This window comes from Chenopodium quinoa, unplaced genomic scaffold (assembly GCF_001683475.1).
Source record: "Chenopodium quinoa cultivar QQ74 unplaced genomic scaffold, ASM168347v1, whole genome shotgun sequence".
Taxonomy (NCBI): Eukaryota; Viridiplantae; Streptophyta; class Magnoliopsida; order Caryophyllales; family Amaranthaceae; genus Chenopodium; species Chenopodium quinoa.
In genome coordinates this window covers 2,481,262-2,494,329 of record NW_018742238.1, presented here as the reverse complement: position 1 = coordinate 2,494,329, position 13,068 = coordinate 2,481,262, and the positions used below count along the sequence as shown (strand labels likewise).

Sequence of the window (13,068 nt, the reverse complement as noted above, 5' to 3'; positions counted from 1 at the left end):
CGGGACAGTCTGCTCACATCACCCGAGACGAGTTCGTGAAATTCATGACAAGTTTCAAGGGAGAGATGAACGACCTGATCTCCAAGAGGACGGCTGGTCCTAACAAGGGTCAGTAGGCCAAGAAGCTCTCTCGCTCTGAGAAGGCTAAATCGATCAAGGATAGAGAGCCCACTCTTAACCCAAAAACAAAGGAGGGGACCTGGCCTTTAATTGATTAGACTAAGTTCCAATTCCCTGAGCCGGGGAAGAGGAAGGTTATCCGGCATACACAGCCGAATGGCAGTAAGAAGACTATCTTTGATGCTTGACTTATTATTGAGAAAAGGAGAAACTAACAACTTTCTGGCTCAACTTCAACGTCGACAATCCCAGACAGCCTGTCAGGCGGCCCGTCCGTCCATACATGTCCTCAAATGATAGGCTCGGTCCCATTTGTGCCCCAGCAGCCATACAGACCGTTTGCCCAACCTTACCTGCAGCCTGCCATCTTAGGGGGTAAGGCGGCATATAACGTCTAGCCATTGGACTAGCAGCTCCGTCTGCTAAAACTTTGAGAACAACTTTCTGCATTTTCTAAGGAGATAATCGAGGTGGAACTGCCGGCTAAGTTTAAGAATGTCATGGTGGGTACTTATGATGGTACCACCAACCCAGAAGACCACCTGTTCGCATACACCCACCTCATGTACTTATAGGGGTTGGATGACGCCGCATGGTGCAGGTGTTTCCCAGCTGAAGGGCATTGCCCAACAGTGGTTAGGCAATTTGCCGGCTGGGTGCATTAATAATTTTAGGACACTTGCGTTCTTGTTTGCCTCAAATTTCTCCATGAATATACTCGTCAAAAAGACAAGCCTTGACTTGGGCGCGGTAAATGGGAGATAGGGAGGGGCACCTCTCATACGTCAGGCGGTTCAATCTGGTGAGAATCCAGATCCAAGGACTGTATGACGATGTTGCTTACACAGACTTCTTTTATGGTCTGAAAGACGGGTCGACTTTTAAATTCGACCTCGTCTGGAAGAGGATCTCCACTCTTCAAGAAGCGCCGATGGAGGAGGAATCCTATATACAGGCGACCGAGCTCTTCTCCACCAGCAAGCACTCGGACTCAAAGAAGTTCGACAAACAAAAAGGGAGTCAGCAAGAACAACCGGCTCACAAACCTGAAGAAAGCAAGAAGAGAAAATAAATCTGGGCGATTGACGATTCTGATGAGCCGTCCTAGAGGAAAAAGAAAGAGTTTAAACCGTACGTCCCAAAGTACAAGTTTAACAAAGACTGCTACTCCATCCTCATGGAAATAAAAGATCGGGTGACTTTTGAGAAGCCCGCAACAATGAAAGGTCCGGCCAAAAACCGGAATAAAGACACCAACGAGTGTTATAGCCTCAAGAGGTTGTTGTATAGATTGGCTGATAAGAAGGAGTTGAAATCTTACATCCTCAAGTCTAAGGTGACCCTGAAGACGGATCCTAGACAACTGTAAAAAAAAGCAAGCAAAGCCTACTAGTAGCTCAGATACCGACAAGGAGCTGATCTACACCATAGCAAGCGACTTTGCCAGAGGGTGTCCAACCATCACAGGAACCAAGGACCATTTCCGGCAGCTGGATATCGACTCGGTTGATAAGGGTCAGGCGTCTACCGACACTTTCTCTGAGGTCATGATTTCTGAGAGGGACCAGGGCAATGTCCGCCGGCCGCATGATGACCACATTGTTATCGAATGCAAGGTAGCAAACCAGAGGGTTGGCTGGATCGTTGTTGATGCCTGTAGGTCGTCTGAAATAATCAGCTACAAGTGTCTATCTCAGCTGAAGTATAAACTAGGAAGCATGCATAAGGTCACCCACCCTTCGGCTAGTTTTGGGGGTAGAGTTGTGCACCCAGTCGGCCGAATTGATCTACCCATCTGGCTGGGAAAGAAGGGAGGGGGCCGCCACATGGTCGTCCAGTTCTTGGTTGTAAAACAACTGACCGCCTTTAAATTCATTTTAGGCCGTCCAAATCTGAACGAATCCAAGGCCGTCATTATCCCATCCCTCATGCTGTTAAAGTTTGAAAAAGATGACGGTTCTGTTGGCTCCCTGAATGGGGACCAGAAGACGGCTCGAGAGTGCTATCTCTTAGACGTTAAGCCCACGGCGGCAGCAGCAGGCGAGGGTGAGGAGCCAATAAACCTTGACGATGTCAAAGGGGAAGAGCCTGCCCCACCAGCTGCCGGCAAGAAAAGAAAGGCCGATCAGCTGGTGGTTGTCAAAAAAGAGAAGCTATAGCAATCACTGACCGGGGAATGGTCAGATGACCTCCGTCCCTAACCGGCTGGAGAACATATGGATATTGTTCTAGATGACACACGTCCGGAGCATATTGTAAACGTTGGGACGGTTGCTTTTGCAAAACTGGGTGCAAACTTGCACCATCTCCACAAAAAATTCAAGGACATTTTTGCCTTTGAAGTGGAAGAGATGCCAGGCATCATCCCGGATCTCGCAGTCCACAAACTAGCTGTGGATCCCAAAAAGAAGCCTGTGAGGCAAAAGAAAAGAAATCACGGCAAAGAGAGATCTTAGGCTGCAGCCGCCGAGGTCAAGAAGTTGTTAGACGACGGGTTCATTCGGCAATGTCACTTCCCAGATTGGGTTACGAATGTTGTCTTTGTAAAGAAGCCGAATGGTACCTGGCGCATGTGTGTTGATTACACTGATCTTAACAAGGCATGTCCGAAGGACAGTTACCCGCTTCCAAAGATCGACAGTCTGGTCGATTCAACAGCCGGACATGCTTTGATGTGTTTTATGGATGCTTATTCGTCTTCCATTAGGTACCTCTGTGGAAAAAAGATCAAGAGAAGACGGCATTTGTCAATGATAAGAGATTATTCTGCTATATTGTGATGCCGTGTGGCTTGAAGAATGCGCCTGCTACTTTCCAACGTATGATTAACTAGGTCTTCATTAATCAGATTGGAAGGAATGTAGAGGCGTACATTAATGACATGATAGTCAAATCCAAGCTACAGACATACCATCTAGCTAACCTCTGAGAAAACTTCACCACACTCAGGCGGCATAAGGTCATGCTCAATCCCAAGAAGTGTCTTCGGTGTTGAGTCTGGGAAGTTTCTCGGATTTTTGATTGATCAAAGGGGGATAGAGGCCAACCTAGAGAAGATATAGGCGGTCATTAACATGAAGTCTCCCGCACTGTAAAGGAAGTTCAGAAGTTAACCGGTTATCTGGCGGCATTGGGGAGATTTCTTAGTCGGTCAGGTGACAAGTTCCTTTATTTTTTCCAAGCAACCAGAAAGAAGATCATGTTAGAATGGGGGGATGATGCTAAGGCAGCCTTTTAAAAATTGAAAGAGCATTTACACTATTTTCCAAGGCTTGTTAGCCCTCTGCCCAAGGAGACGCTTTAAATGTACTTAGTCATCTCAGATCATTCTCTCAGTGTTGTTCTCCTTGCTGAGAGAGACGACAATCAGCTCCCTGTCCATTTCACTAGCCATATGCTTTAAAATGTAGAGCTTCAGTACTCTATGATTGAAAATTTTGGTCTCGCCTTGCTCATGGCAATCAAGAAGTTGAAACCTTACTTCTTGGCACATCCGGTGGTAGTCTATACAGACCAACCCCTCAAGCGGCCAATGACAACTTTAGAGTCATCCGGCCCAATGCTCAAATTTGATATTGAAATGCAAAGTCTTGAAATCACGTTTGAACCAAGGAAGGCAGTAAAGGGTCAGGCGTTCGCCGACTTCATTGTTGAAATGACAAGGCCGGTTGAACTGAAAAATCTTAATCAGGTTTGGAAGGTGTATGTAGATGGGAGCTTTACCATGAACGGCTGTGGTGCAAGGATAATATGTCCGTCTCCTGAGGGGCCAAATATTAATATGTACTGCGATTCAAGTTCCAGGCCTCAAACAATGAAGCTGAATATGACGCCCTACTAGCCGGTATACGTATGTGCAAGGCGACAAGAGCAAGAAAAACTAATGTCTGCTCTGATTCTGAATTTGTTGTTAGCCAATACCATTGTGACTCTGAGGCCACCCATCCGGCTATGATCAAATACTTGTAGGCAGTCAGGACAGAAGCTGGGACACTTGATGAATTCCATTCAAGTTAATTGCCCAGGTCACAGAACAATTAGGTAGATGCTTTGTCAAAGCTGGCATCGTCCACCTCCTGTGATACACCTCGGCCAGTCTTCTGGGAAGTGATGGAAAAATGAAGTATTGAAGAAGATCCCATTGGAATTTTGGACCAAAGCTCAACCTGGATGGATGGCATCCGGGCCTATCTCCTAGAGGACACTCTGCCGGATACATATCTCGAAATGGCTACAATGAAAAAGCGGCAGCCAACATTGAGATCTGTAAAGGAGAACTTTTCAAGAAGGGAATTTTGCAACCTCTCTTGAAATGTATCACCCTAGAAAGGGGCAGGAAATTTTAGCAGAAAAGAGCCAGGCGGTAAGGCTACTTTTGTCCCACTCTTGAGGCAGACGCCATGGAATTGGTGAAGAAGTGTGATAAGTGTCAAAGATTTGACAAGCTCATCCACCGTCTAGCCACTGACCTGACAACCATTCATAGCCCAGTACCATTCGCTAAATGGGGCATGGACATTCTGGGTCCGTATACAGCCGTGCCAGGCGGACGACGATATATTCTAGTTGCAGTTGACTACTTCACCAAGTGGGTAGAGGCTGAGGCGGTCAAAGGCATCAAGGCAAAGGATGTCATCCCTTTCATCTAGAAGAACATCATCACTTGGTTTGGGGTACCTATGTCTATGGTCTTTGACAATGGCCCTCAATTTAAGACGTCTACCCTCAAGAATTTACTGGGAGACCAAGGGATATCTCACTGTTTTGCATCAGTCGGCCGTCCCAAGCAAACGGTCAGGTTGCAGCCTTCAACAAGATAATCTCAGACGGCATAAAAAAGAAAATATTGAAAGGGCTGGCAGTCTATGGGCAGAAAAGTTAACTCATGTCCTATGGGCCATTAGAACAATAAAAAAAGGGGCAACCGGCAAAACCCTATTTCTCATGGTGTATGGTGCTGAAGCCGTCTTGCCTATTGAGTATTATGAGCCGACTCTTTGAGTCGTGCTATATGATGAAGAGGCAAACTGGGAGGCTATGCGACTGGCATCGGACTCACTTCTAGAATGCAGGGGCAATGCCGCCTTGCGTCATGAGATATACCGTCTGTGAATGACAAGAGCCTACAACAAAAGAATACACAAACGACCCTTGAAAGTAGGGGATTTTGTGCTACGGAAATAGAGGCAACTGGTAGGGCCAATGAGCAAGGCAAGTTGACGCCTAGTTGGGAAGGTCCCTACAGGATCTATGAAGAAGTAAGAGGCGGCACCTTCCGCTTGGAAACACTAGATGGCAGGAAGCTAGCCAGAACTTGGAATGTAGACAATCTGAAGATGTACAACTTCTAAGACTTGTAAACTTTTTGTAAATAAGAAGCTTATCAATGAAAAGTTGCTTTTTATTTTTGATTATTTATGCTATTTAGATATGCCTCCCAATGGGAACATCGCCTATGCAATCTGCAGACAGCTAAATCTAAACCAACCGTCCGTTTCAAAAAGAGTATGACATCCGGCAACGCCCATCCAGGTGATTTCGTCGCAGAGAGCATCTCCCATTTGGGTGACACATTGCTCTATAAACTCAAACACAACCAGTCCAATTGACTAACTCGATAAGGGTTAGCTCATAGCCGTTTGACCTGAATAATCTAAAAAGGAATCTAAACGGCGTAATAAAACTGCATGTCTTATTGACACCAGCTGGTATCCGGCCGTCATTTTCAACTTAGATTAAAAAATTATAATAATTTCATAACTTAAGAAATCCTCCCAATGGGGCAAAAGGCCGTTTGAGTATACCTATGGATAATATAGGCCAACTAAATAGATAACCTAAATAGTGAAGAACGTTTTTCCCAATTTAATGGATAGAGGCAATCCGAAAACTGCCTGGGTGTTCAAATTTATACCGCCTGAACCTTGGACGGTTGTGTACTTGGTTTGGGGAAATCATGGTAGTGATTGATTGACCAAGGAACCTCTCATACACATTAAAGTATCAAAAGTTCCTCGGTCGATCAATCTATTTTAGAACCAACCACATAGCTGCCCAGGGGCAAGAGGCCAACCGGTTTGTTAGTTGCCGCATACAATTAATAACTTTGGCAAAATCAAAGCATATATGTAGCAAAAATAAAAAAAATTAAAAAATTGGAGCAAAATGAAACAAAACAGATTCAATCGGCCAATTCATAAATAAAATCTGACCTGATGGCCGGGAGAGTGATTGTCAAACCGGATTCACATCCGGGAAGAATAAAGTTGCTATGAGATACAACCCAAATACTCGGCATGCAGGCCGTAAATATAGGCGGCTCAAGGCCGAAGGAGAAATAAATCAAATTTTGTTAAGGCGGGGGCACAGACTGGTCTTGTTCGGAGGGGAGCTCATCTTTTGCCTGCCCTGGTTGAAAAAGGTTAGGGTCAACCGACACTTGATCTTGCTGGTCATTAAGCTCCTCTTGCCCTCTTCCTACTCCTCATCGGACGGCTTATGCGGGCCCACTCATTAAACAGAGGCGGCGCTTCCAATCCTAAGGTCTGGGCATCGTACACCTCGCTGGTGTACTTGTACCCCAGGCCAAAGAATACCCAGTTTTAGTCCAGATGGACGAGGTGCCATGCGATTTTTATGCGCTCCTCACAGTCCTTCTCATTCTCCACTATCAGTTGTTCCTGCTTTGCCTCCAATTCTTTTTTGAATTCACCCCGCATCGAGACCATCTCACCCTTGAGCCGGTTGATGTCTGCTTGAAGCTGAGTATTCTCTTTGTCAGTTGTCTCCAAAGCTTTGAGGTTCGAATGAGCATTTTTGAGCTGATGCTCAAGGTCGAACGCCTTCTTATTAGCCGTCTCTAAGGCAGCTGCCATCTCTTTCAGAAGCTCCTCCTGTTTCATATCCTTAGCTTTAGACTTAATATCATTCATGGTAATTCGATATTGAGCAGAGTTAAGGGCTTTGACCGCCCGTTCGTTGGCATCTCTTACCTCCTCCTGCTTCCTGTTAATTGGAGTGTAAAGCCCGTCTACCCTAAGCATTGCCTGCAAAAGCACAGGCGGCAAAGAACAAGGATTAGCCAATATTCTAGCCAATATTCTAAAATTAAAAAAGGAAGTTATTTGAGAAAATTAAAGACAGGTTCCCTCAGCTAGTAGGGCGGTGATGTGTTCAAGGTTGACTTGATGAAACCTAGGAAACTAACTCCTTTTCGGACTGTGTGATTGACCTCAGCATCCGTTTGGAGTATTGCTGGAGGTTCGACCATCTAGGAGAGGCATCTGCATCACAAGAAGGATGTTGTGAGATAACAGCATAAGCGACACCTATATTATGCCGACTGCTGGACGAATCTCCCGACTGTGCAGCTTGAAATTGACTCGTATAGGCCCAAGCGGCCATGGGGGTTCAAAGCAATCAATCATACCTTGAGGATCTGGCTGAAGGGCCAGGTCACCCCCAGCCGCTGCAGAACCGGATGCAGCATTGAGTGGCACGCAACTCTTCGGCGCCTTTGGGACGCCCGACTCTTTGCCGACCAAGTCTAAACTTAGGAAAAGATATTTAAGACTCTTGCCTGCTGAAGTGGGTCCGTCTCCTCTAGGCGGTATGGAAGATGTCGTTTGGGTTGGATGCACTTTCTTGGCCTTAGAAAATCCTTTGGTAGACTCCTCAGGCTTCTACTTGAGAATCTTGGAGATGAATTTTGGAATGTTCTTGCTTCCATCGTGAAAGTTGAACACATGGGTTACAGCCGGTGATACGCCATCTCAGTATGATAAATAGATGCATTACAAGTCAAAAAGGGGGCAGGCAAAGCTTATCCCCATCATTTTTGGCCGCAAGCTGGGCCTGCTCGCTAAGGGATCCCCTTTCTTCTTAATAAGGAGGGAGGAAGATTCATTTTGGTTGGGCGTGAACACTTCGATTATTGATGCGAGCTATCCGTATTCGGTTCCCATGTAAGAGACCCCGCTAAGGAGGGCTCAGAGGCAATGGTAAGAGAACAGAGTCCGAGAGGTGCTGCAAAAGAGACATAGATTTCTCCTTTTCTTCTTATGTTATGGAATTTATCCTCGGAAAAAGGTGCCTTTTCACGAGACTTTTTTAAATCCGGGATACGAACTAAGATATCTCATTCAAATTGAAGCTATTCAGTAGTGCCTTCCTTAAAAGAAATTTCCACAGGGTTGGTGCCAAGCTCTGGATGATCTAGAAGGCTCCAATACAGCGTTCTAACGAGACTTTGGGACACCTTTTGGCTGATTGGCGATAAAAATCTATGTTTATAGCTATTATATGTGCTTTATAACTTCTGTCATGTGTTTTCATCTTTTACGTTTGTCTTTTAAAATGTATTATATGTATTTTAAAATGAATAATATTTTTCTCTACGTGCTTTAAATAGAATTATAACTCGTTTTAATTCCTATTTAAATGTGTTTTGCCTATATGGCTTCTTTTAAGCTGCGATTTCCTAATCTTAGCTGCGGACCTAGCAGGCGTCTTTTCGGCAGCAACCATTGTTAAAGCTTTTTCTACATAATAATAACCGGTTGGTTAGACAAACTCAAATAATTTAATAAAACAGAAGCGGTATTAAGGTGCCGATTAAGTGGTCAACGTACTTCTCTCAAACATAGTACTAAGGCCACAAGCGGATAGGAAAGCCTCGTCCTTAAGCTAATCCAGATGAGGTACCCAATTCCTAGGTACAATTATTTTTGTGCCATCATCTAGAGGCACGGTGGTCGTCTTAAAAAATTTCGGCTCAAGAATTTGTGCCCAACCCTCCTCAGGGACATGCGGCAGGGCACACTTCTTCCCCAAGAGATTCAGCTTTTTATTATACCGGCGAAGTAAATTATTTTGACATGTGCTAGGAGAGGAAACCAAGTAGAATTTTCTCTTCCAATTGGTCCACTTTGATGGCTTGTCAAGCGTCATCAAATACTTCGGGCACATGGCCAAACTATACCACGCCCTCCAGCCGCCTGGGCCACGACTTAAATAGTGCATCTGGGCAAAAGCCTCCTAGCTGGGCTTTATATTCTAAAATTCACAGGCGGTGATACAGTTGAGCACGTTCACCCACAAATTAGGGGTGAGCTGCCATACGCCTATGTCATAGCCCCTCAATATGGCTTGTATTCCTTCATGGAGGGGGAAGCGGAGACCGCCTTTGAATGCTGCCTCGCAGCTGCCAAAATAATTGTCGACGTGGTCAAGGTTATCCTCCCAGACAATTGTTGCCTCTCCAGGCGGCACAATTATTTCCCATCTATCCCATAGTGAGTATTTGTCTAAGAAGGCTGTAAAGCTCGACTCCAGGGTAACCCTATTCCTGGCGGACATATGCGTCTCAAGCGAGTTAGAACGAGCCGACCATGAGGTGTAGGGTTTCGTAGTGACCTGACACTACGCGGAAGGAAACCCCCAAGACCCGCCCCTTAATTAAAGCAATTAACAAGCATAATAAACTTAATCAAACAAGACTAGGAACAAGAATTATACCTTTGTTGCGTGCTTCGCTCCTGAAAAGCTCTTACTTCAAAATCCCGAAACTATGAGATCTCCGACAGATCGTACCCTCGACCCGACCCGAGCGTCCTAAGTCTTGAAGGTTAGTCAAGACCCGGACAAAACAAAACTATGAGTTTTACGAATCAAAGGTTTACTCTAATTATAAGAGTTGCCTTTTTAATTCCACTCAAGGTTGTGTATTTCTAATACCATGCCTTTGGTATTTATAGGGAAATGCACCCTTGATTTCCAATCTCCCATCAATGTGGGAGAGTTGGTAAAAATCAACAGTTTATTTAATTCCAAATTAAATAAATAATCAACTTAATCACATTGCGATAAGTAGCACTATCATATGCAAATGAGTGATGGCCAAGGCTAGGAGGGGGGACCATTTGCCTTGCTCCCCAAGGCCCTTGATTGGTCCCCACATGCATGCACAAAACTGGGTCAAGGAAGGCTAGCTGGCCGCCAGCTAGTGCTGCCAGCTAGTATTGCCTTGCTGCCCAACATCCCAGCTAGCCAGTGCATGCTGGTGCTGGTGCTGGTGCATTGTGCTAGCGCCTGGCGCTGGCCCCAGCATCCCACGCACCAAACGCATCCCCGCTGCACCTCTCGCACATGCTCGCATAGCCAGCATGCGTGCTGCTATCGAGCCACGCATGCTGGCCCCTTGCCTCGCACCATACGCGTCTGCCTCGCAGCACATCTCGCACATGCACTAGCATCTACGCACCAGCCTCGCGCAACACGCTCCAGCCTCGCACCATATGCACTAGCCACGCACCATGCGCACTAGTCACGCAGAGTACGTATCAGCCTCGCACCACGCACCAAGCACTGCTAGCCCAGCTAGTGCGCCTATGCACGTAAGGGCCTAGCATGCGTGCTAGGCGATGCTACGAGGCATCCACGCACTAGTACATGCTCCAGTGCCTAGCATTGGCTGTGCTTGGTGCTGTGGATCTGTCATGCGCGCCCAGCATAGTGCTAGGGCTAGGGGTGAAAGTTCGGTTTTCGGTTTGGTTTATAGGCTAAACCGAAACCGAACCACACTAATTCGGTTTTTGGTTTTTGGAAACCAAACCGCACCACTTTACTTTTGAAACCAAACCAAACCAAACCATACAAATTTCGGTTTCAAAAGAGAAAACCGAACCAAACCGAATTTTTTTGGGCCTTGTTTATTTGGGATTTAATCTGCAATTTTTGTTCGGTTTTTGGTTTTTGGAAACCAAACCGCACCACTTTACTTTTGAAACCAAACCAAACCAAACCAAACCATACAAATTTCGGTTTCAAAAGAGAAAACCGAACCAAACCGAATTTTTTTGGGCCTTGTTTATTTGGGATTTAATCTGCAATTTTTGTGGGCTTAAATCATATAAATATTATATTCAACAACATATGTAGTAGCATAAATGCTTAATGAGATTTAAACAACATTAACAAGTTCTAAAACTTCAAAGTTATAATTCAAAGTTATAAAAGCTCAACACCTCATCCCAAAAAAAAATAAAATTGTTCAACATTACAACTTTAACAATTGTTTAACAGCAGTAGCAACAAGCAGCAGGGCAGCAGCAACATCATTACAGCAGGTCAGCACTCAGCAGCATAGAACCCTACAACTGCAAAGAAATTGTCATTCCATCCATATATCCTCAATTTCACAAGTCAGTTTTTCAGCTTACTCAAATTTGTGACATAGACATGAAAAAATGCAATCAGAAGTCAAAACCCATTGTTCAGAAGAAAAAACACAACAAGAAGAAACAACTAAGTATAAACAGCAAAAAAAAACACAAATTCGCACAAAAACCACTTCAACCCAACAAATTATAGCTCAAATTAAGCTACCCCAGAAGCAAAATCAATATATTACAATAATCTCATAATAATTAATGTGGGAGTACCATATATTTACCAATAAACAAAAACTTCCATTTCCTATTCTTCTTACACGAGAATGACACTTATCATTATCAACTCTTCAAGTTGAACTAAAAGTACTAATTCATACTAAATTACCCCAAAATAAAATAAAAATTAAAAAAAAAAACCCACATGAAACTAAGGGGGCGTTTGGTATCAACTTTGTAAAGGTAACGGAATGGAAACAAATTAGGAGGGGAAAGGGTAATGTATAGTGTTACCCTTACTAGTTGTTTGGTATTACTAAGAAAACGTAAACGATTAACAACCAATTAATTTCCTTTTGTTTGGTATAAAAAAAGGAAAACAATTTTTCTTTTTTAAAACAAAAAAGGGAAAACAAAATTTAAAATATTGGTGGGCGACAATTATCACAATTCAGAAGCTGCTTTATTGCTTCAACTTGTTCGAAATTCTTCTCTCTTTTTTCTTACTCTAATTTAATTACTCTAATTCAATAACCAAATTGATCACATCATCAAAAAATCAGATGACTAGATCCTTTTTTCTTTTATTGATCATAAAAAGACAACTACACCAGATTAAAACCAGCAGACCATCAAAAATCAAAATTATCAACATCAAATCAGATCATCGCAAAGGCAGATCAATCTTCATCATCGATCATCACGAAAGCACATTCGTTTTTTCTTTTTTTTTTTTTAATTTTTGGTGGGTGAGATGTGAAAATGATGAGTTGTTGTTGAGCAATTTTATTTGACCCAATTTGACGTGTCTTGAATAATGAAGCAAAATCTTGAACAATGACATGCTGAGAAATTGAATTCAGAAGAGAGAGATTGGGTGAGTAAGAACCATAAATTACTAGGCTCTAAAACACACACTAGTTAAAAACATATCCTCGAAATAAATTACCAAAATTAAAAGTTACAGAGAAGAATTTACATAATACAACTATACAAGTACACAACCATTGCATTGCATAAAAATTGGAATCAAAATCATGAATACAAGAAAAACATCCAAGTAAACCAAACCAAAAAAAACAAAAAAACAAACGAACACTCACCAATCTGAACGGTGAAGTGGTGAAGTGGTGAACGGCAACGGTGGAGAGTGAAACTGAAAAGGTGAGCTATCTGGATTCGCAATGAAACTGAGAAATTCGCAAGAGGATTAGAGGAGAGGAAGTCAGGAGACTAGGAGAGACCGAGAGAGAATGAGGGATTGAGGGTTAGGGACTTAGGGTTTTTTTTTTTCTGATTTTATACTTAGGGTAAATTTGGGCTGGGCCAAGGGTTTTTTTTATGTTGGGCCAAAATTTCGGTTTTCGGTTTTTTTTCGGTTTTTTATTTCCTCAAACCGAAACCAAACCGAAAACCGAATTATTTTTTTTTTAAAAACCGAACCGAACCATTTCCGAAAAAAAACCGAACCATATTTCTTATTCGGTTCGGTTTTCGGTTTGGTTCGGTTTTAACCCGAATTTGTTTCACCCCTAGCTAGGGCTGCAATGGTGCCCAGCCA

At 43.7% G+C, this 13,068-nt stretch overlaps 1 long non-coding RNA gene across 1 annotated transcript; it reads right to left on the bottom strand.

Moving 5' to 3' along the window:
* Positions 1-11,053: 11,053 nt before the first annotated feature.
* Positions 11,054-12,840, bottom strand: LOC110735494. The gene is made up of 2 exons (XR_002514119.1): positions 12,611-12,840; positions 11,054-11,276 (listed from the first exon to the last, which is right to left on the bottom strand). It is a non-coding gene; the product is annotated as an uncharacterized LOC110735494 (long non-coding RNA).
* Between the last annotated feature and the right edge of the window lie 228 nt (positions 12,841-13,068).